The following is a 21,961-nucleotide window of genomic DNA, read 5'->3' on the forward strand; positions in this document are numbered from 1 at the left end:
TGGTTTGTTGCTCATTTATATTACTTTGCAAATGTCCTCTGTAAATTTTACTATTAAAAAGGTTATAAAAACTACTTCTTAGAAAAACTCTATTTTGTACTTTCTAATATGACTAATACTAATAACCAAAACATTGCTTAATAAAATACATTAATATCTTCCATGAATATTAACTCTTAAATAACAGTAGGTCTTTGATCACATTACTTGGTATACCCACATCAACATTTATTTCCTTCATGACTGATTGTGAAGAGTGTCAAGACAGTTGGAAGGACCTTGTTCCCTGTTATGCAGGAAAGAGCAGAATTTAAGAAAACTGTTGTATCTTGGTGAGGAATTCCATAATTCCCTAAATGGATTCACTTCTGTACTGAGTCATGGATCATTATCTATTTCAAAATATTTTAGGTATCTTATATTTACTTACAGTATCTGTCTCTAATGTAGGTTGATAGGAACTCCTAGTTTAGCCAAAGACTACGTTTTGATGATTAACATTTTAATGGTTTTTTCAGGTAAGTAGAGGATTCACCTGTCCAGTTGTCACGTTTCCTATTTTACATGGACTTTTAGTCTGTCAGTAACCAGATGTAAACCATTAAACTGTGGGTGTTTTTTAGTTTCTTCGTCTGTAATATGAATGTTCGGCTGTGTCACTCTAAAACCTAAATGTTCAATAATTTCAATGAGAAGACACCTGTTTTTTTTGTTTGTTTGTTTGTTTGTTTTTTTTTTTTTTTGGTCAGTTTGTCCGCAACTAGTTTTATAACCTTTGATAAGTCATGTAAGCTTCAATTCTCACATATGTAAAAGGGAGAATGAACCTAATGATCCCTGAAGTCTTTTTCAAGTTTGTGAGTCTGTGTTTATGTCCATCCACAGACTTTAAGAGAGAATCACAGAATCTTATAAGCACATAATTTGGAAAGGATAGTGGTTCATGGGAGCCAGGTTTCTCTCCGCTGCTGTGAGAGCTTTGAGGTAAGTGGAGAGAGGAGACTAGAGTGATCTCTGCATGAGCTCGTGTTCAGCTCAGTGTGGATCTGGTCGGACGCCAGTTATACATGCAGACCTGAGTGAGCTCACACACAGTTCTTTGTTCACATAGTGAGGAGAGGCTGGAAGCCCCCAGACTCCACAGCAGTGTACGTACTTGGTTTCTAATGCCATTTTCCTATGAAAGCTATTTCCTTGGGGAAATAGCTCGTTCTAGGACTCAGGCAAGAAATGTGTAACATGAACCTGTAACCTCTGATTTTTCCAGAAAGTCAGGAACTCCTAAAGGCAAAGCCCCCAATCATAGGGTTATGCCACATGGACTCAGGAGTTTCTTGAAAGAGGTGCTGATGACCAAATACAGAGCAGTAGGAAGAACACAGTAGAGTAATACTAGAGTGTGTGACCCAAAGTATAAAATATCCTTACGCCCATGCTGATAGAAAGAAATGACTGAATAAGTAGGGGGGAGAGGACAGACCTCTCCTGTAGAAGAATCACAAGTAATTCATAGAAATACTGCAGTGTCCAGAGGAGGGGCATCATTCCCTGCTCATGAAGTGTGGGCTCCAAAAAGGACTGTATGAAAAGGGCAGCAAGATACATCTACAGAGTATAACCTGGAAGAACAGTTTCTGAGCCAAATGACCATGATCAACATCAGGAAGTCATGTTGACAGTGTGTACCTTTGATACACAGGATGCGTTACCACCGTGATCTTCCTCCCCCAAACCAGTCATCCCTGTCGAACCATGGAAAACCATTTCTATAGTCGCAGTTCAGGAGCAATCTATGATATACCTGACCCATCTACTTCAATTGGCCAACGTTATAAAAAACAATTTGAGAAGCTATCATATCTGAAAGCCCAGGGATGTGTCAACTATGAGGTATCCTGGATGGCCTGTTGAAGTGGTAAAGCCACACAGTGGGCCCAGGGTACAAGCTAGGAAGTCTGAATACAGTTTGAATTTAAGATTAAAAGAGCAGGGGAACCTGGGTGGCTCAGTTGGTTAAACATCTGTCATCGGCTCCTGCTCAGCATGGAGTGGACTTCTCCTTCTGACCTCTCCCCTCTCATGCTCTCTGTCTCTCTCTCTCTCTGTCTCAAATAAAATAAATCTTAACAAAGTAAGGTTAAAAGTGTATATAGGTATTGATTCATGTGTTGTGACAAATGAACCAGAAGGTAGAATTTTAATAATTGAAAAATGGGTGTGGAGTATGTGGAAACTCTGTAATCTGTTCCCAATATTTAGGAAAATCTAAAAATATTCTGGGACACCTGGGTGGCTCACTTGGTTAAGCATCTGACATCTGCTCAAGTCATGATCCCAGGGTCCTGGGATCCCTTCCTGGGTCAGACTCCCTGCTCAGGGGGAAGTCCGCTTCTCCTTCTGCCCCTCCTCCCACTCGTTCTCTCAGTGTGTGTTTGTCTCTCTCTGTTAAGATCTTTAAAAATATTCCAAAGTTAAAACTTTTGTAAAGAATTTAATATTATAAAAGTAACTACTAACTCTGTATTTGTAATGTATTCAACATTACAAAGTGGTATTTGCAAGATACCAAAATCTTACAAATTGGCATTTGCAAGATACCAAAATTTCTTCGGGATGTTTATTTTTATATTTTTTTCACAAAGACATTATTTTTGGGTATTTAAACTTCTACCAAACTTCAAAGCCAGGATGTTAGTACTCTTTCAGATACTGGCTTCGAGAGATGAAGGGGGGTGGCTGAAAATTACAGTTCAGGGTTTAAGAGGCTTTGTAGGTATTTTGATAATACGTTCCTCTCAGAAACACAAGACAAATGAGGCAACTTCCGACTGTGCCAAAATTGTCCCTCTAGGATTGCAGAGACATTGGGAATCTGGTTTAATAGGAGATGTGTATGGGTTTTGAATACTGTCTGCAAGGATGTCTCATTTCTATTTTTAACTTCACTCATGACTGTGTTATCTTTCCATTTGGCTTTTGTTAACCATGATCTCCATGCTTCGGAGGAGGGACACTGTTGCAAATTAGCAACTGCAAAGATAATGCTAAACTGTACATAGGTAATTGAGTATTAAGCAAGAATATTATATTCTAAGGATAAGTTATTTTTTGACGTGAAAAAAAAAATAGTGATTTTGCTGGATTGTTTAAAGTGGTAGAGCACAGCTGGTTTGCAGGAATGTTTCCTACACCCTGTTCCCTTTTCAGCTGACAGCTCTTCAGCTCTCCTCTCTCCCCCCCTCTCCCAGACAGCCTGCTGACTGTCTTAGTCTCACCTCACCCCTCACTTTTCCTCAGGGAAGCTGAAATGTCAGCTTTGACTCTGAAAAAGATTGATTCACTGTGGGGTGTTCATTTCTCCTTTACACCATTCTTCACTATATTGTTTGGATGTGCATATGCAATTATGTTAACACAACTATGAGAAAGGAAAGTGATCATTATTGTTAGTTGCCTTTTTTCCTAATCCGGTTAAGACTTCTCCCAAAATTATTCACAGAGGGGACTGAACTGATTCCCCCTACCTGCCCTCTATTAAACACAACAAAGCAGAATAGCTTGCAAATTTCCAGTGGCTCAGTTCCAAATGATGAGACATTTAAGTGTGATCCATTCCTACGAACTACTTGGCGCTGTTATACCTAATCAGTGAAGTTTAGGGAACAGATCGATATTACTGTAAAAATCAAGTGTACCAGAGTTTATGGTAGAGAAAACTTTCATTTCATTAATTTTGTAGTAAAAGTATAGTTTCTGGGTGTGGGCTTTTGATAATCAATATTACGTTCCCCATTAATATCTAGTCCGTTTCTAATGAAGAGTCTTTGTGGTGTGCCTGGGTGGCTCAGGTGTTAAGTGTCTGTTCTGGCTAAGGTCATGATCCCCCGGTCCTGGGATAGAGTCCCCCATCCCTGGTTTCCTGCTCAGTGGGGAGTCTGCTTCCCCCTCTCCCTCTGCACCTCCCCGCTCCACCTGCTTGCGTGTGTACTCACTCTCTCTTCTTCTCCGTCAAATAAGATTTTTTAAAAAGTCTTTGTGATTGTACATTCAGAATAACATTCAGGATTTAAATTCTTCTTGTTGACCTGAAAGAACGTCAAAACTTGAATTTGTTTGAAAATCCTATGAAACTTCTCCTTCTGGGTGGATAGAAGATCATGTTATCTGGGGTCTCAATGGAGCCTAGGACAAGCGAAGCCGTCAATTAGCCTGGATGATAGGCATGTCCAAGGAAAAGTCTCAGAGGAGGGGCCCGTGGGAAGGGGTCAAGGGCAGAGGAATAGTGATGAAAATTAAGTCGAGAAATGAAGACCAACTGCCAGAAAAGGATCAGTTTCTAGGAGTTATTAGACATCTGAGTAGAATCCAGTAGAAAAATGTGGCTGAAAAGGAATGTTAAACATAAGGGGGCGGGTAGTCAAAATTTGTAGGAATTATGCCTTGCAAGAGAGACTGGTATTTGACCTGTTGTTTGTATCAGGAGCATCAGGAGAAAATTCTCGTGCCCAAATTATATAAGATAGGAATAAACCGTAGCAGCTGTGTCCATAGCAGCTCTCTGTTGCACAGAACACTGTTGTTGAGGAAGCAGAAGTGGTCTCGGACACAGAAGCAGGTTGAGTGTTTGGCAATAAAATACTGGAGCCAATGCATTTTAAATGATAGAAGTGATGTGGGAAAGAAGACCTATTCAGTTGCAGTTAGGAAAGGAATACGATGCAAGCCTGGGCCATAGTAACAGCCAAGACTTCACAACTACAAATTCTTTTTATTAAGGAGAACATCAAGTTGTAGTCTGTGATGTTCAAGATTCCCACGATTGGTTCCTCAGTAAATGGGACAAAGTTATAAAGTCTAATGTGAAACAATTCCGTTATATAAAACATAGGAAATCTTACAGAATTAAATTAAAAAAAAAAACACATTTGTTGTTTTTATTTGTTTGTTTTCATGTTTATTGTTTTGTTTTCATGTTTGGAAATTTGGTAAATAAATTGCCAATGCTTTTTATAGATACTGTCCCCTAATCAGAATACATTCAAACAAGACTGGTCAGTAGGAGACTTTATGATTTGGGGCAGCTTCATACATCTATAAATACAGAGTCCTTTAACTCTCATGGAATGATGTAGGTTAAAATCAAACTAGCCAGCTGTGTCCTGGATCACAGCTGACAGCTAGGGGATATGTTGTTAGTGTATTCTGTTATGTCAAGAATTCTCAGACCTGTCTAAGAGTGGAATTTTCCCATTTAAACAAAGGCTTTTGTGTAGCTGCAATGTATAAAATAGATAAAAGTGGAATGTTTTGATTAAAGCTGGTGAGGGTAAGAGGTAGAACTTTGCCTCCCCATCGGACTCTGCAGTGATAGCAAGTAACTGGGGGACTCTGGGGTTCTCTGGTATGTAACTACACAACCTCCAGGTCCCCAAATACTGCATTTGTGTTATTACCATTAGTTATTCTGTTGCATGTCATGTGGAAGCCCTTGGGAAATCATTGAATTTCTCCCCACCCCACTAATTTTAGAGAGGAATAATAGTACATGGTAAAAATACAAATCTAAATAAATGGGAAAAATTATATAAAAGTGAAGCTGCTGCACATATTATTTCCCAGTTGTATTTCCCAGGTATATTGTTTTTTTATGAATCTTTCCAAAAATATTCCATGCACATGCTTGTGCCCATATGTGCATATACACAGTCCATGCCCCCTTTTTTATATGAATGAGAAAGTAAAAAGCATACGACTTGCACTTTGCATTATGCACCTAAGAAGAAATATTAGAACTCTCTCTGTATTTGAGCATATACTTATATCTATTAAATATTGCATAAAATTTCAATATTTGAAAGTTAATATTTTACCAATCATTAACAGACTGTCCATATTTAGACTGAAATATTTATTATGGTGATTTAATGACCATCTTTACAGAAATATCTGTGAATGTGTGCAAACAGTTATGCAGGATGGTGTCTTAGAGGTGTATGCTGGAGAGTTACTGCAGAAATGCCCCCAGCAAGCCATGGAGAAAGACAGGGATGGTACCTTCACCTCCCTCCAGCATATGCCGGGTCATCAAATCTATTTTATCTTTGCCAGAGATCTGAAAACACTGCATCTTTTTTTTTTTTTTAAGTTGCATTCTCAGCTAGTAGACTGAGCCATATTCTCATATATTTCAAAGCCATTTCATTAATTTATTTCTGTAAACTGTGTATTTATGTCAGTATTCCAATTTCTAATGTATTTGTAAGAACCTTTCAAATATTAAGGGGACTATTCCTTTTTATATGGTTTAGAAAAAGGTCCAATGTTTTATTATTTTTTTAAAATCATACTTATGGGTTCATGTTTAACATTTTCTTTTATGGTTTCTGATTTTATTGTAAAAACTAATTGTGAGTTTTTATTAACATCAGACATTTTTTATCTTATCTACTGGCCCAGATAAAACGAACCATTGAAAGAATTTTTGTTTGTTTCTAGGAGAACAAGATATACCTTGAGTAATAATGTTTCTTCCCTTTCAAGAATGAGAGATATATAGTCTTTTATTTTTCTTTCTTGATTTCTGGCTGTTGTGAGCTTCATGGTCGAGTTTAATAGTCAAATTTGTGTTTCCTGTTGTTTTTATTATATTTTATCCTCCATTTTATAATACACTTCTCACTATAAATTCATAGTTTATCAGGCAACTTGAAAATAATACTATTTTGTGTGTTTTTTATAGATTTAGATCTGTATGTAGGAGAGCATGTGTGTGTCTGTGTATGTGACAGTCGGCGGGGTGGGGGGAGTAAGGGGACAGAGAATGTGTTCCAGGCAGCCATGAAGTTACTGAGACAGAAATTTTAAGAATTTTGTCTTTCTTGTACTTAGAAGCACTTGTGTCCTGGTTATCTATTTCAACATAATAAACTGCCACAGAATAACAATATGGGATCATTTATGAATTGGGGGGTTGTGGGCAGAAGTAGAATGTTGTCTGTGTGGTCCTTGGTGTACCTGGAGCTGATGATGGCACCTTCAATCTTCATGGACCCCTGTCACTTGATCGAGATGCCTGTACTGACGGGAACTGCCCTCTCCATGTGATCTCTTCAGGTGACCAAACTTGACCTCCTCCCCAGCCTGATAATTTCAGAAAAGTTGGATTTCTTACATGATGGCTTAGAATTCCAAAACAATCTGAAAGAGAAAACCTAGACCTCGATTCTCAATGAAAGGACTATCAGAGGACTGGGGGCCATCTTTATTCTTTTTTTATTTTTTAATTTTTTTATTATTTTTTAAAGATTTTTATTTATTTATTTGACAGAGATCACAAGCAGGCAAAGAGGCAGGCAGAGAGAGAAGGAGGGGAAGCAGGCTCCCGGCCGAGCAGAGAGCCGGACGTGGGGCTCGATCCTGGGACCCTAGGATCATGACCTGAGCTGAAGGCAGAGGCTTTAACCCACTGAGCCATCTGGGCGCCCCCACCATCTTTATTCTTGATGCCAAGTAGTAGGCAGGTATGGCTTGGAATGTTACTTATGACTGCACACACATACACACACACACACACATACACATGGATGATCTGTGTTCCACTGCACTGAATGTAACTGAGTGTGCTCTAAAGGCATTTCATACCCTCTACTCCATCTACTCACATCTGTACTCCATGACTATTACCATTACCCATCTTTTTTTTTTTTTAACATATTTGGAAGTAGAGTAATTTGTTTTAGGTTAGATATAACCTACTGATATAACTGGAATTTTAATCTGAAGACATCAAAACTTTTTATCCTGGGAATTGCTGGGATGGTGTGATTATTTGAGGGGGAGGCTGGGCAGGGAATATACCTACATGCTCCTTGATTGACAGAATCATAGGAATGTTGAATATGGTAGATATTAATGAATTATTTTAACCTCATTTTTTCACTAAAAAGAAACAGGTTTTCAGGAAAATTAGACCTGTGGTGCTACAAAGGTTAGCGGTTGCAGTTGGACAGACACAACTCATAGTCTTGGCTCTGTTCTTTCTCGCTGTGAGCCTCTGATCACTGGCAGCTTCCGTTTCTCTGTCTGTTGCAGCCTAAAAACCTGCCCCAAAGCTTAGAGGCTTCAAACAACAAAGGTTTATTATGTCTGTGAACTGTGTGGGATACCTGGGAGGTTTTGCTGCCAATCTCACTTAAATTTGCTCAGAAACTGCTTGTTTGCCTGAGCCTGAGCTCAGCTGGGACAGCTGAACTGTCTGGAACGTTTCTGCAAGTGGTTTTCCATTGCAAGCTTCCTCACTGCTTAGCATGCTTGGGGTCCTGGGGAGGACAAGGCAGAAGCTGCATTCCTGTTGAAATTAGGCCCTGGGACTCATGGTGTTATTATTTCTCCCACCATTTACTGAAGAAACACCAGATTCAAGGTGGGCGACATAGGCTCCTCTTCTTGGTGGCAGTGGCTGCAATTATATAATCCTGTTGCATCTTGCAACCATCCCTAGTAGACCCCAAAATGTCATAACGAAAAAGAATACACATAGGGGTGCCTGGGGGACTCAGTGGGTTAAGCCTCTGCCTTCAGCTCAGGTCATGATCTCAGGGTCCTGGGATCCATCCCCACATTGGGCTCTCTGCTCAACAAGGAGACTGCTTTCCCCCCACCTCTGCCTGCCTGTCTGCCTACTTGTGATCTCTCTCTCTCTGTGTTAAATAAATAAATAAAATCTTTAAAAAAAAAAAAAGAAAAAAAGAAAAAGAATACACATAAAACGTCAAATGCAGTACCTAGATTTTCAGTCTGTTTTCAAGAACTAACTTTCTGTTTGGGGCATTACAATTGTTATTTTTTTGAGGGCTTCTCAATGACTCATTATTGACAAATTCAGTTGGTAATCAGGTTCTGAGAGGCACAGCTGTATTCGGACAGTGGCTCTGGCTGGTACCTGTTTCAGATTCTGCTTTAAAGCAGAGGAGAAGGGAGTTGGGGTAAATTGGAAGGGGAGATGAACCATCGGGGGGTGGGAGGTTATGGGAGCCAGGCGGTGGGTATTATGAAGGGCACATATTGCATGGAGCACTGGGTGTGGTGCAAAAACAATGAATTCTGTTATGCTGAAAAGAAATAAATAAAAAAATAAAATAAAATAAAGTTAAATGTAATTCAGTATTGGGCTGGACTGCTCCCTCCCCTGTTCCCATCCCTTATATTCCCCATCTGCCTTATTCCTTGGTTTTCTGTCCAGCACATACCCTCACCTCACATAAGTACATACTCATTAGTCTTCTCTTACTACTAGACTATGATCTTCAAGAGATGAGCCACTATGTATACTTTCTTTCCTTCCAGAACTGGGGGGACTAGAAGCTAACTGATAGGTAACAAGAGTTCCATACATGGTGGGTGAAGGGATGCAGGAATGAACGAAACCACCTGTTGCAAAGCCCACACCATGTTAGCCAGGAGTGGCAGGAGCAATTGAGCATGACTGACATGGATTCCCTTGGAAAGCTGAATTAAAACTTGTTTAACCTCAGTAGCTTTCTGAATATTGGGTTTTCTTCGGCTGGCATGTATATTTCAGAGAGCCCTCCCCACCCCCAAGTGGGGGAGGCACCTACTGAACAACGCATCATTCCTATGTATTTTAAACATTCCTGGGGCGCCTGAGTGGCTCAGTGGGTTAAAGCCTCTGCCTTTGGCTTGGGTCATGATCCCAGGGTCCTGGGATCAAGCCCTGGGTGAGGCTCTCTGCTCAGCAGGGAGCCTGCTTCCTCCTCTCTCTCTGCCTGCCTCTCTGCCTACACTCTCTCTGTCAAATAAATAAAATCTTTTTTTTTTAAATTTTTTAAATTTATTTTTTATTTTTATTTTTTATAAACATATTATATATTTTTATCCCCAGGGGTACAGGTCTGCGAATTACCAGGTTTACACACTTCACAGCACTTACCATAGCACATACCCTCCCCAATGTCCATAACCCTACCCCCCTCTCCCAAACTCCCTCCCCCCAGCAAACCTCAGTTTGTTTTGTGAGACTACGAGTCACTTATGGTTTGTCTCCCTCCCAATCCCATCGTGTTTCATTTATTCTTCTCCTACCCCCTTAACCCCCCATGTTGCATCTCCACTTCCTCATATCATGGAGATCATATGATAGTTGTCTTTCTCCAATTGACTTACTTCGCTAAGCATGATACCCTCTAGTTCCATCCATGTTGTCACAAATGGCAAGATTTCATTTCTTTTGATGGCTGCATAGTATTCCATTGTGTATATATACCACATCTTCTTGATCCATTCATCTGTTGATGGACATCTAGGTTCTTTCCATAGTTTGGCTATTGTGGACATTGCTGCTATAAACATTCGGGTGCATGTGCCCCTTTGGATCACTACGTTTGTATCTTTAGGATAAATACCCAGTAGTGCAATAAATAAAATCTTTTAAAAAAATTTAAACATTCCTGAAATAAGTCAAATTCATAACCTCAGGTTCCTTTCTCTTTTTTTAAACATAGTATTTTTTTTTAGCTCTTGACTCACTGTCAACATGGATTATGTTCTAGGAATTCCACCAATCACAAGAGGCCTTCTGAGATCCCTCTGAAATCCTGTAATGACTGGTTTCTCTTTACATACTTGTTTAAGGAGTCCAATTTGGAGTGATTGTTTAAAAGCATCTATGAATAATGATACTACCTTATAAAAGGCATATATATATATATATATATAGCAGTTAATACGGAAAGCAGGGTGGATTCCTTTGCTTGAAATCCAGAGTAAAAACTTAAGAAGCTTCACAGTTACCTAAGATGATTATTTTAAAAAGTCATTCGCAGTGGGAAATACTACTTTACTAAAGTCCCTCTCTTTAGATGGGACAAAATGACAACACAGAATATGAGATTTCAAGACAAATATTGTATGAATACCCATTTAATCTCACTTTTATTAGTTTAGCTGATATAAGTGAAGATAATTGTTCTCAGTAGCATTAAGTCTTTTAATGTTAATTAGGCCTTTTAATTAAGAAACATTAAACCTTTTAAAGTAAAGAATACAATGTAAATATATGCTTTGTTCATGCCTTTTTTTTTTTTTTTCCCTAAAGAGTCTGGAGGGTTCTTTCAAAGTAAAAATGTCTTTAGAGGCCACTTCTCTGCGTAGTTATTATCCAAAACCAGTCTTTTTTTCCCACATATAAATTTATTTGTCTGGATTTGAAAATAGGAAAATGAGGAAGGTAGAAGCGATAGACTCATGTGCATTTTTCAGGCAGAACTGATGAGATGAGGCTCAGAGAATTTCTGTCACACATGCAAGTTGCACAGCTGGTGTGTGGCTGAACAGAGACGAGAATGTGGGTGGTCAGCCTTTACTCCAACGCCTATCCTTCTGAACCACAGACTCTACAGGCTCAATACTCATGATCTGAGGCTTCATGAAATCCCCACAAGAATCCTATCAAGTAGGAGCTATTGGCCTCATTTTTCAGATGGCAAGCTTGAGGTTAAAAGGGGGCACATAGCTTGCCCTAAGTCCTAGAGCTGAGCAGTTGCAGAGTGGACAATTGAACCCAAGTTTGTCTGCATCTGTGATAAATGAGCTCTCCTTCTTGCTCCTTAACCTTCCTTGGTATGTTACCTGGATACTCACTTCATTAGCGTTTTCGGGAGCTTACCAAAACCAGTGTTGCACCAAGATTAAGGGCTTGAACAGGTATGGAGTTGTGTATGCTCTGTCCATATATCACCCTTCCCCCTCCAATTAGCCACCTCCCTCTCTCTTTCCTGGTTTTTGTGGTTTTGTTTTTAAACTTTTTTAACCTCTGTACCAACTGGTACCAAATGGAAGATATTGATGTGCTGTGGTGCAGTTTGCTCTTTCCCAAGTCCAAGGTGCTCACATTTTTATTCTGAATGAAATTCTCTCATTGATTTTTCAAATCCCATAAAGTAGAAAGCCTAGGACAGTGTGAGAATTCACCACTGGGAGCGATGACTTTAAAATGATTTGTGACTGTTCTTCAAACAGAACAGAAGGGGTTAGGAATTATTTCCTGTAAGGATGATGCTGATTTTCATCTTTTAAAAATCTTGCCAGAATACAAGCTATAGTCATTCTTCACAAGCCAAAATACCTTTGTCATATATATGGGTGCTAAGACTCTTTTTTAAATCATCTTTCTGAGAGCTTATTTGGCCAAGAATTAGAAATAGACGACATATGTGAATAAGTGGCCATTGGTTCCAGTGACTCAGTTTGGATTCATTAAAGTCAGAATGAAATAGAACACCCCAAAGTTCTGTTTTGGGGATCATGGATTGAATTAGCATAGAGCTTGAAATAACGGTTTTCCTTTCAGATAGAGAATCTAGTTCTTAGATTTTTCTCCATCTACATTCCTTGATCTATTAAGTGGTTAAATGTCACTTTAATTATGCTGGGACTGATAATTAATTCCAATGTCAACACATGAATTCTCTGACATTCAATTAGAAATAAGATGAAATTTGTTAAGAGCTTTTAGTATAAGAATACATCTGAAGGATGGTTAAGGCTCAAGGTCATGGACCTAAAGGGGAATGATGACTAGGGCACCTCATGACCAAGAAACCGTGTTTAACTTTAATCATTACATAGTTACCATATATGGGCCTTTAAACAGTTTAACTGAAAATACTTACTTAAAAACTAAGGTTGTTTGTGTTTAGGAAAAAGAATAGTATAGGAAAAAATGCTTATTTTACATACAATATTATTTGCCTACCCATTCACTTTCTGTGAATGTGCAGATTCTTTTTCTATCATGTAATTCTTTGACCCACTTGAGCTTCATCATAAGAGCATATGTTACAAATTTCCTACAGTAAAGTTAATTTCCACTTAGGATTTCAGGTGGTTGTTAAGTCTGAATGTGTATCCTTTACAGAAGTCTTCGATCCACAGTGGGCATACCACATATCCAGCCATGAAGAGGAGATTGCCAAAAGCTCCTCTGGTCCAAATATTAATTCCATTTACCTTTTAACAAAATATCACAAAAAATACTTCTACCCTTAGAGGTTGAAATACTTGCTCAGGGAAGACCAGCTTCCAGAGTGTCCTCTGGCAGGCGCTGGGCTGCTCCCTATTATGGGGCCCATCATCTCTTTAGAAAACCACAAAGATCTTTTTTTTTGGCCAGTTATGACAGGGGTTTAGATGTGTAGTAGCTGACTGGGGGTCCTGGGAGATCTTGCTCTTTGGTGCAGTAAACTTTACACGTACCGAACTCATACTGGTGTGATGTAGTTCCCCTAATGGTAGGGCTTTCCCTGCCGATACCCACTTGACCTTGTTTGATCGTTGTAGCTTCATGAATGTTTGATAAGTTCCCCGGTGATGATGAGGAAATGGTCTATTCACCGGATTTGAAAGATTAAGGTCTTGGCAGTATCTGCCCCCATGGGGGAGCTCTTTATGTTAAAAGAAAGAACAGTTTTTTAATCCTTGCAAGATACACACAGGAAGATTATTAATTAGCTCTTTCTTTTAACTCTTTCATGATGCTTTCTATTTGGAGTCAGCCTTTTGCTTCTTTCTTTGAAGCTGCTAGTTAAGTTGGCTTCGAGAGCATGCTATAGTTCCTAGTTGAAGTTTGTGTAGAATTCCTCTAGGACTTACAGTATCTTACAGTATCCTTGAATGAATCCATTTGCTTGGCCAATCTAGCAGGAAAATCTGCTCTTTGTATTACATATATGCTAATTGAAATGAATAATTATTTTGCTGTAGACACTGCCTCTGCATTAGCCATAGCTCTGATGACGTTTGGCACTCTGTATCCAATGAGTGTGTCCAGTGGCCAATTGTCCCACCAGACACCACTCCATGTTATTGGTCAGTTGGACAAACTTATCATAGAAGGATCTACCTTGGATGGAGTTTTAGAAGTTTGAGATAAGCATTTGTAGACCCTCGGTTTTGGCTCATTGGCTGGATCAGAGCATGGGAAGAATTCAATGAGATACAAATGAACACATACTTCTTGCTCATGTGACCACCAGGCTGTACACTCTAGTGTCAACTTTGTGTAAATTCTCAGGGATGATTGGATTACACTTACTGCAGCCAATGTCATACACTTTTCAGATCATCATGTATCTCCAGTGCCTCCTTTAAAGGGTACTAATGATTTAAACCCTGTCACATTGACTCAAGCTAGACCCAGTAGTCCACCTCCAGAGTGTTCATTTAACACTCCTGGGAAAACATGATCCCTGTAATTCAGCTAAACACCCAAGACTTTATGGTTTGGGTGTTAATCATGGACACTTAATTAACAGTAGCAGGCTTAATCAAGGACTTGGGAGTTGTAGGATTTAGGACTGGTTTTAAAAAATTGTCAGGTAGATCTGGTAATAACAATAGTGTTGGACAATGGAGACCATGATATACTGTAATTTATTTTTATGAGAAATGTTGACTACTTGACTTTCAATTTATTTATAAATGCAACTGTCCATTGACTAATCATTTACTCAAAATGTTTAAGAACACATTACATGAAACAGGGGAAACTATATTTTTGTGAAATATATTTGGGGCTCTGAGAATTTTTCTAAAGGTTACAGAGTTTAAATAGGCTTCCCTTAGAAAAAGTGTTTCTCTAAATTTGTATTTTGCTCTTTTTGTTTTTTTAGTTGACTGCAGTGTGATAGATGTTATCTAGATAAGAGAACCACTTTTTAGAGCAGGTCTATTACATTATTAAAAATACAGTTTTTTTAGTGAAACTTATGAACATACTTCTTGAATAATAGACATTTTAGGAAAGGGAAAAATGTCCATTCTAAAAGTAAAAGTCTCTTTTATATTTTTCCAAACTTAATTGCTACATTTTTCTTTGAGGTCCTCCAGATTTACATCCTGCAAAAGAAAAGCAAAAAAAAAAAAAAAAAAAAAAAAAAAATTACCTGAAATTTTAGAACATATTTTATTATCTACCATAATTTAAAATTTTTAAGCAGTTTCTGTAGTTTTTCCTCATTAAAATATTTCAATACTTGTATGAATAATCTGTGGTTCTCCAAGTGTTTTATTTTGGTTAAATAAATACCAAATCCTTTGGTAATGTACAATGAAGGAATTCCAGTTTTTTGTCTTATATTTAATCAAATACCCATATAAGTTTTTAAAAAGACATAATAAAAAACCTCAAATATTGACATAATGATGGAATTTTTTGTCCCCTTTTCATTGGTTGACTTCTGAATCTTTGTATTAAGAAAATATCAAATATATTACAATATATATGAAATTCCATGCATAATATGGGATTTGATATCTTTTCAAGTTGCATAAGCAATTTGAGTTTATATTGTATAATTTTACCAAAACATAATAGACCTTAGATTATAGGATACAGTATTGGTAGATCTGTAACAGGCAATTTCTATCTTATTTGGTTTTGCTTTGTCAAAATCAGAAGCTTTTAACTGTGATGAAGTATGAGAATCATACAGATTTTTTTTTTTTTTGGTTATTTTCCAAATATAAATATCATGAACTTGCCAACATGGCCAGTATTACTTATAAAAATTGTTGCAAGAAGGGGTCACAAAATTAAAATTAAAAAATTAATTTAAAAAAAATTTGGAATTTCTTAGATAACTTGTTCAATTAGATAAACCTAGAGAAATTCAGAAAGGACTAAGGAGAGAAAGGAAAGCAGCGGGGGGAGAGTTATTTCTTTATTTCTTACCTAAATAATAGATGATTCCAGTCAAATTTATTGGTTATTAATGATTCATTTCTCCATCAGAATATGGGTGTTCAAGATTTTGTTTATAATCCACCATAAATTGAGTGTTCTCATTTGAGATAGTTACAGCTTGAGTATTTCATAGCCTTCTTTGAGGTTAAATTTTATTTTAATTTTAAAGATTTATTTTTAAGAGAGAGCATACCAGTACGCATGAGTGGGGAGAGGGCAAAAGGAAGGGGGGGGAGAGTCTCAAGCTGACTCCCCACTGAGCTTAAAGCCCAGCATGGGACCCAAACCCATAACCTTGAAATCATGACCTGAGCTGAAATAAAGAGTCAGACACCACCCAGGTGCCCATAAGGTTAAATTTTAAAACATACATGTGTTAATTTTATCAAATCATACACTTGTAGTATAGAATTTTATGAGTTCGAGTTTAAATTTGGGGGACATATTTTCTTCAAAATCAGAGGAGTTTTAAATCTTCTCAAAATCTTGCCAGCACTCCCAAAGGGTGTAGTTGGTGAGTAGAAGAATACAGTCCAAGACTGATCTGGAATCCCTTCCACAGGCACTTACTGAACAGAGATGTAAAGGAGTCAGTGGATTATCATTTGAAACTTTGTTACCTTTTAAGGAGCCATTTTATCTATACAATGCATTGAAAGTTTGAAACATTCTATACCCTTAGTGCTTTTTTATAAAATAACAAGAGTCTTATATTCTGTTATGTATACTTTTAATCTAAACATAATTGTGTATATTCTAGGATGTGTTTTTATATGCTATTTCAAGCATGTTCACCCTCCAGTTACCTATGGACATAGATGTATGTCCATCGTAAGAGAGAGTGGCATGGGCCCTAGTTCTCTTCAGCCCAGTCAGGTCTGTTTTCACGGATAAGACATAGTTCAGGGCAGCAGGAGATGGGGATGAAAGCACGTTGATGTGTGTGAGTGAGCATCATGGAGATTTCAGCAGTTGCTTCAGAGCCCAAGGACAACCTACGGAAAGCTGCAAAGGAGCCCCCGTTCTTCTGCAAAGCAGGCCCTATCTCACTGTGCCGTGGGAACTCATTCCCTAGTCAGGACCCTCTGCAGTGGGGACAGTGCTGCAGTGACAGGACGGAACTCCTGCAGAGGGATTCATGACCGGCCTGAGTTTTCTACAAATTTCCAGAAACAGCAACTTAAACAACACCGATTTGTTACCTTTTTTGTTATTGTTACCGATTTGTTACCGAGTTCTATAGGAAATAATCCACTGCAAGCCTCCCGGTGCTAATAATAGCAAGACATTAGCTGGACTGTGTACTTTTTTGGCTCCTCTAGCTGAGAACCTGTTCCCTTCCTCTGTCTCCAAAGCCAGCAGGGGAGCGTAGAGTCCTTCTCACGCTGTGTTACTCTGGCGTTACTTCTCTGTTTTCTTCTTTTACTTCTCAGGACCCCCCATAATTATTTTGGGGTCTTCAAGACAATCCAGGGTAATCTCTCTGTGTTAAGGTCCAAGGATTCTCTTTTTTGGCTGTAGCATACTTGCAGGTTCCTATGGAGACTAGTATTCTGCTCACCTCCTTTATTATTAATTACCTGGCTTATGGTATCAGGTAGCTCTTAAACTCTTTATACTGCGGCCTAAAAGCAATTTGTTCACGTATTTCTTAATTTATTTCCCTATGTATTTTTAGTGTTACTTTTATCTATTATTAGCTACTGAATATTTGGAGAACTGCAATACCATCACTCACTCTATAATTCTTCCTTCCTACATCCATACCACACCTATCACCTTATTCATAGAGTCGTTTTTCTCTGAGTTTGCTTCTCTCAGTCTTACTTCTTTTATTTTCATTTGGCAAGAAGTTACTGGATTTCCTCAGATTCTTAGCTGGCATTTACAGTATTCTGTCCTTGGATGATGATTGCTTCTTCTTTGTTAATACTTTTAGCTCTTTTAGAATGACTGCCTTTTCTGGTAGGTGCAGTATGGGAAATCTGATGCCCACCAGCAATAGAATACAAAATTAAGGCTGTGTTTTCTATTTTTCCCCCTAAAAAAACAAAAACAAAACCAAAACAAACAAACAAACTTGTGTGTGTGTTTAGAGAGAGAACTGAGAGTAAGGGGAGAGTGGGGGAGATGCAGAGAGAATCTTAAACAGGATCCAAGCCCAGTGCAGAGCCCAACACGGGGCTTGATCTCAAGACCCTGAGATCATGACCTGAGCCGAAGTCAAATGCTTAACCTACAGAACCGCCCATGCACCCTCTCCTCTCCCTTTTTTCATCAGATAATTTTTTGCTTGCTTGTTTATTTTCTCTCTTTCTTCGTTTAGTGTTGAGTTGTAGGAGTTCTCTCTATATTTTTGGTAGTAACTTCTTATCACCTATGTCATTTGTATGTATCTTCTCCCATTCAGGAACTTGCTTTTTTGTTTTGTTGATTGTGCCCTTCACTGTGCAAAAGCTTTGTTATTTTTGGTGTAGTGTCAACAGTTTCTTGTTGTTTTTGTTTTTCTTGCCTGAGGAGAACTATCTAGAAATATGTCGTTATGAGTGATATCAAGGAAAATGCTGCCTGTGATCTCTTCTAGGATTTTGATAGTTTCATGCCTCACCTTTAGGTCTTTATTCCATTTTGAATTTATTTTGTGCACTATGTGAGAAAGCGATCCAGTTTCATTGTTTTGCTGAACACCATTTATTAAATAAAGACTGTCTTTCCCCCAATGTATATTCATGCCTCTTTTGTCGTATATTAACTGAACATATAATTGTGGGTTTATTTCTGGGCTCTCTGTTCTCTTGATTTATGTGTCCATTTTTGTGCCAATACTACACTGTTTTGATTATTATAGTTTTTTAAAAAATTCTAATTTCTTTTCAGTATAACAATTCATTGTTTTTGCAACACACCCAGTGCTCCATGCAATCCGTGCCCTCCATAATACCCACCACCAGGCTCCCCCAACCTCCCAACGCCCCCCCCCTTCAAAACCCTCAGATTGTTTTTCAGAGTCCATAGTCTCTCATGGTTCATCTCCCCCTCCAATTTCCCTCAACTCCCTTCTCCTCTTCATAATTATTATAGTTTTATAGTGTATCTTGAAATCTGGGATGATGATGCCTTCAGTTTTTTCTTTCTCAAGATTACTTTTTGCTTTTGGGGGTCTTTGTAATTCCATAAAAAATTTTAGTATTGTTCTAGTTCTGTGAAAATGCTATTAGTATTGATAGGGATTTCACTGGATGTGTAGATTGCTTTGGGTATTATATTGTCTCCCCTTTTTTTCTGTAGTAAACTTATTAGCGCTGCTGCACATGCGGTAATTAACCTTTCAGAAATCTGAGTCACATACCCTGTTTTCAAACAGTAAACAACTGTTCATGTGTGGGAAAGTATAGTATTTAAGGGTGTGATTTTGGGGCCATATTATGTGGGTTTGACCAATAGTTCTAATGCATATTTACCTGTATAGCCTTAGGCAACTTACTTAACATATCCATGTTTTAATGTGCTCGTGTGTGAAGTAGTGTTTTTAAAATTATTACATGAACTGACATTTGTGAAGTATAATTTAGTATGTACTGGGTAAGTTATTATTTATTAAGTTTATGAAATACAAAATACCTGATACTAAATTTAAGCCATATGTTTCTATAAGATTTTTCACACATATATTCAACTTTTTCCTTGTGCCCTTTTTTTTTTTTTTACCTTTTCAGTAAGTGTTTTCTTATCCTTGGTTCCAGATGTTTAGACTGTTAGGATATTTCCAGTAAAACTTTAGGAGACTAGTCAAATTGAAGAAGGCATCCATCATCACCTAAGGTCTTAATTAGGGTACCAAGGGAAGGGATCCTTTACTGTTCCATTTATAGGGAAATGGTAGGTTCTTCATGTAGAGAAACCACAGAGATGTGCTATCAACAAGTGAAGATTTGTTTTCTTAATTAAAAGACACCATCCCTACCTTCACATATTCAAATCCATATGCCTCACGCTGAGAATGAGATGTTCATTAAGATTTTTTTTTAAGATTTTATTTATTTATTTCACAGACAGAGATCACAAGTAGGCAGAGAGGCAGAGAGAGAGAGGAGGAAGCAGGCTCCCTGCTGAGCAGAAAGCCCGATGCGGGGCTCGATCCCAGGACCCTGGGATCATGACCTGAGGCGAAGGCAGAGGCTTTAACCCACTGAGCCAAAAATAGGCCCAAGTAACTATTTCTCCAGAATATCAAAACAACGGAGTAGGACAATGAATAAATAAGTTAACATTTTTATGGTGTCTCAGAGGAAAAAAATAAACATTTTCTCTCTTTCTCTCTTTCTCTTCTTTTTAAGAACACATAGAGCAGATTCAAGAGAGAGAAGTGATGGGAGATGGGGAAGGAAGAGAGAAAAATAAGAGACAAGCAGGGCTTGGGGAGGGAGACTTCTCTTTCTCTTGTACTTGGACTTTGAGCCCCGCTGAGCAGTGAATAATCCACAGGGAGACAAATAGAGCCTCCATAGCTCAATGTCCTTGATAGCGAGCAAAGGCCAAACATGCTACGGAAGTTTTTTGAAGAAGATGATTCTCCTATTGTTGGAATAAATATCCTGAAAGCTTTAGGAAAGCCAGAAAAATATAGGTGAGAAAGTACAATGTTCTAACGATATTTAGTATAATTAATGTATACGTTGGCTAGAAATTAGTAAAGGTAATAAAAAAGTATCAGGAAGAGGAAACTGACTGTAAATAAAACAGATTTAAGAAACCAGTGAAGACTAAGGCCAAGAGATCCATGTAAGAGCAAAAACAATCTAAGAAAGCTGAAGGTAGCAAAAACATTTTATCTGTAGCACAAGTTATGGAATCTCAAAACGCACCACATGCATTTAGCTACAAAATGATCTAGACATCTTAAATACCGTCCTGGAGCCTCGAAGAGTGATGGATCAGAAAGTCTGAGAGATGTACTGTGCTATGGTTTCCATTCTCTTCATAAGAAATGATGACTGATGCCTAAGACAGATGTGTAGGAAATAGATGGAGAGAGAAATAGACAGTAGATTTATATTCATTCATAGATGGTAGATTGATAACCACTCAAAGGGCAGGGTTTGGTCAGTAGGTGGTTAGGCCTCACTTGGCCAAGGTCATGGATTGCCATTCTTCTACTGATGCTTCATCTGTTCACTCAATGCTGTCTTCAGGTGTGGAAGTGATAAATGCATAAGTGTTTTGTTCTGGAAACAAAGGGTCATGGATCTTCTTTCATACCTTACCTAAAATATGTCTAATTTTGTGTTGACTTTTAGGCTATACTAGTTTAGTTTATAATTATCATGATCATTAATACTACTTGTTGTCCCTAATTAAAACCTTGTACTTTATTACTATTTAAAAAAAAAGATTTAGAAAGTGCAAGTAGGGGGAGGGACAGAGGGAGAGGCAGTAGCAAACTCCCTGCTGAGCAAGGAGCTGCATGTGATACTGGACTAGGGACTTGATCTCACCAACCTGAGATCAGGACCTCAGCCAAAATCAAGAGTCAAGCGCTTAATTGACTGTGCCACCCAGGAGCCCCTAAAATGTTACACTTTAATATAAAAAGTATAATATGTGTGTGTGTGTGTAAAATAATCCAATTATTTTCCCACAATATTCATATCTGTTAACAGAATCTTAAAACATGGCTAAATAAAAAATATGTAAATGTTTTTAATAAGGATTAGGTTTGGAGGACTTAATTAAAAGTTACTAGCTACAGAGGAAGTAGAAATTATATACTAGGCTTCGTTGCTATCATTCAGTTCCTTTTCTGAAACCGATGCTTCAGCCTCTAAGCTTTTACCAGAAATGGGAAAAAAAAAAAATCAGTCCATGAGACATTAAGCATGTCCCTTTAACTCTTTTGCTACATGAAGTAGAGTTTCAAATGGGTAGCTTCCTTTAAAGAAAGATTTATTCCTCTTTCACCACATGCATGGAACAAAGTCTGAGAAGAGCACTGGGTTGCAATTCGGATCTCTTTCCTCTGAATTCGCAGAACAGTTCATCATTCTCGCTTCTGATAGTTGGTTATGTATTTGTCTCCTATCCAAGTATGTTCTGTAAGCTGCTTGAAGACAAGTTTCCTTTTGAAAACCTCTGCCATAGCTAGCATAGTATCTTCAATAATAGAGGCTCAGAAAGGATGCTAAAAGAAAAGCATAGAAGAAT

General features: G+C 38.1%; 1 pseudogene; it reads left to right on the forward strand.

The window, feature by feature from the left end:
• The first annotated feature begins 1,752 nt into the window (after positions 1–1,752).
• On the forward strand, positions 1,753–14,370 carry LOC131830122 (zinc transporter 6-like; annotated as a pseudogene).
• The last annotated feature ends 7,591 nt before the right edge of the window (positions 14,371–21,961 follow it).

The sequence above is a fragment of the Mustela lutreola genome, chromosome 4 (assembly GCF_030435805.1).
Source record: "Mustela lutreola isolate mMusLut2 chromosome 4, mMusLut2.pri, whole genome shotgun sequence".
NCBI classification, from domain to species: domain Eukaryota; kingdom Metazoa; phylum Chordata; class Mammalia; order Carnivora; family Mustelidae; genus Mustela; species Mustela lutreola.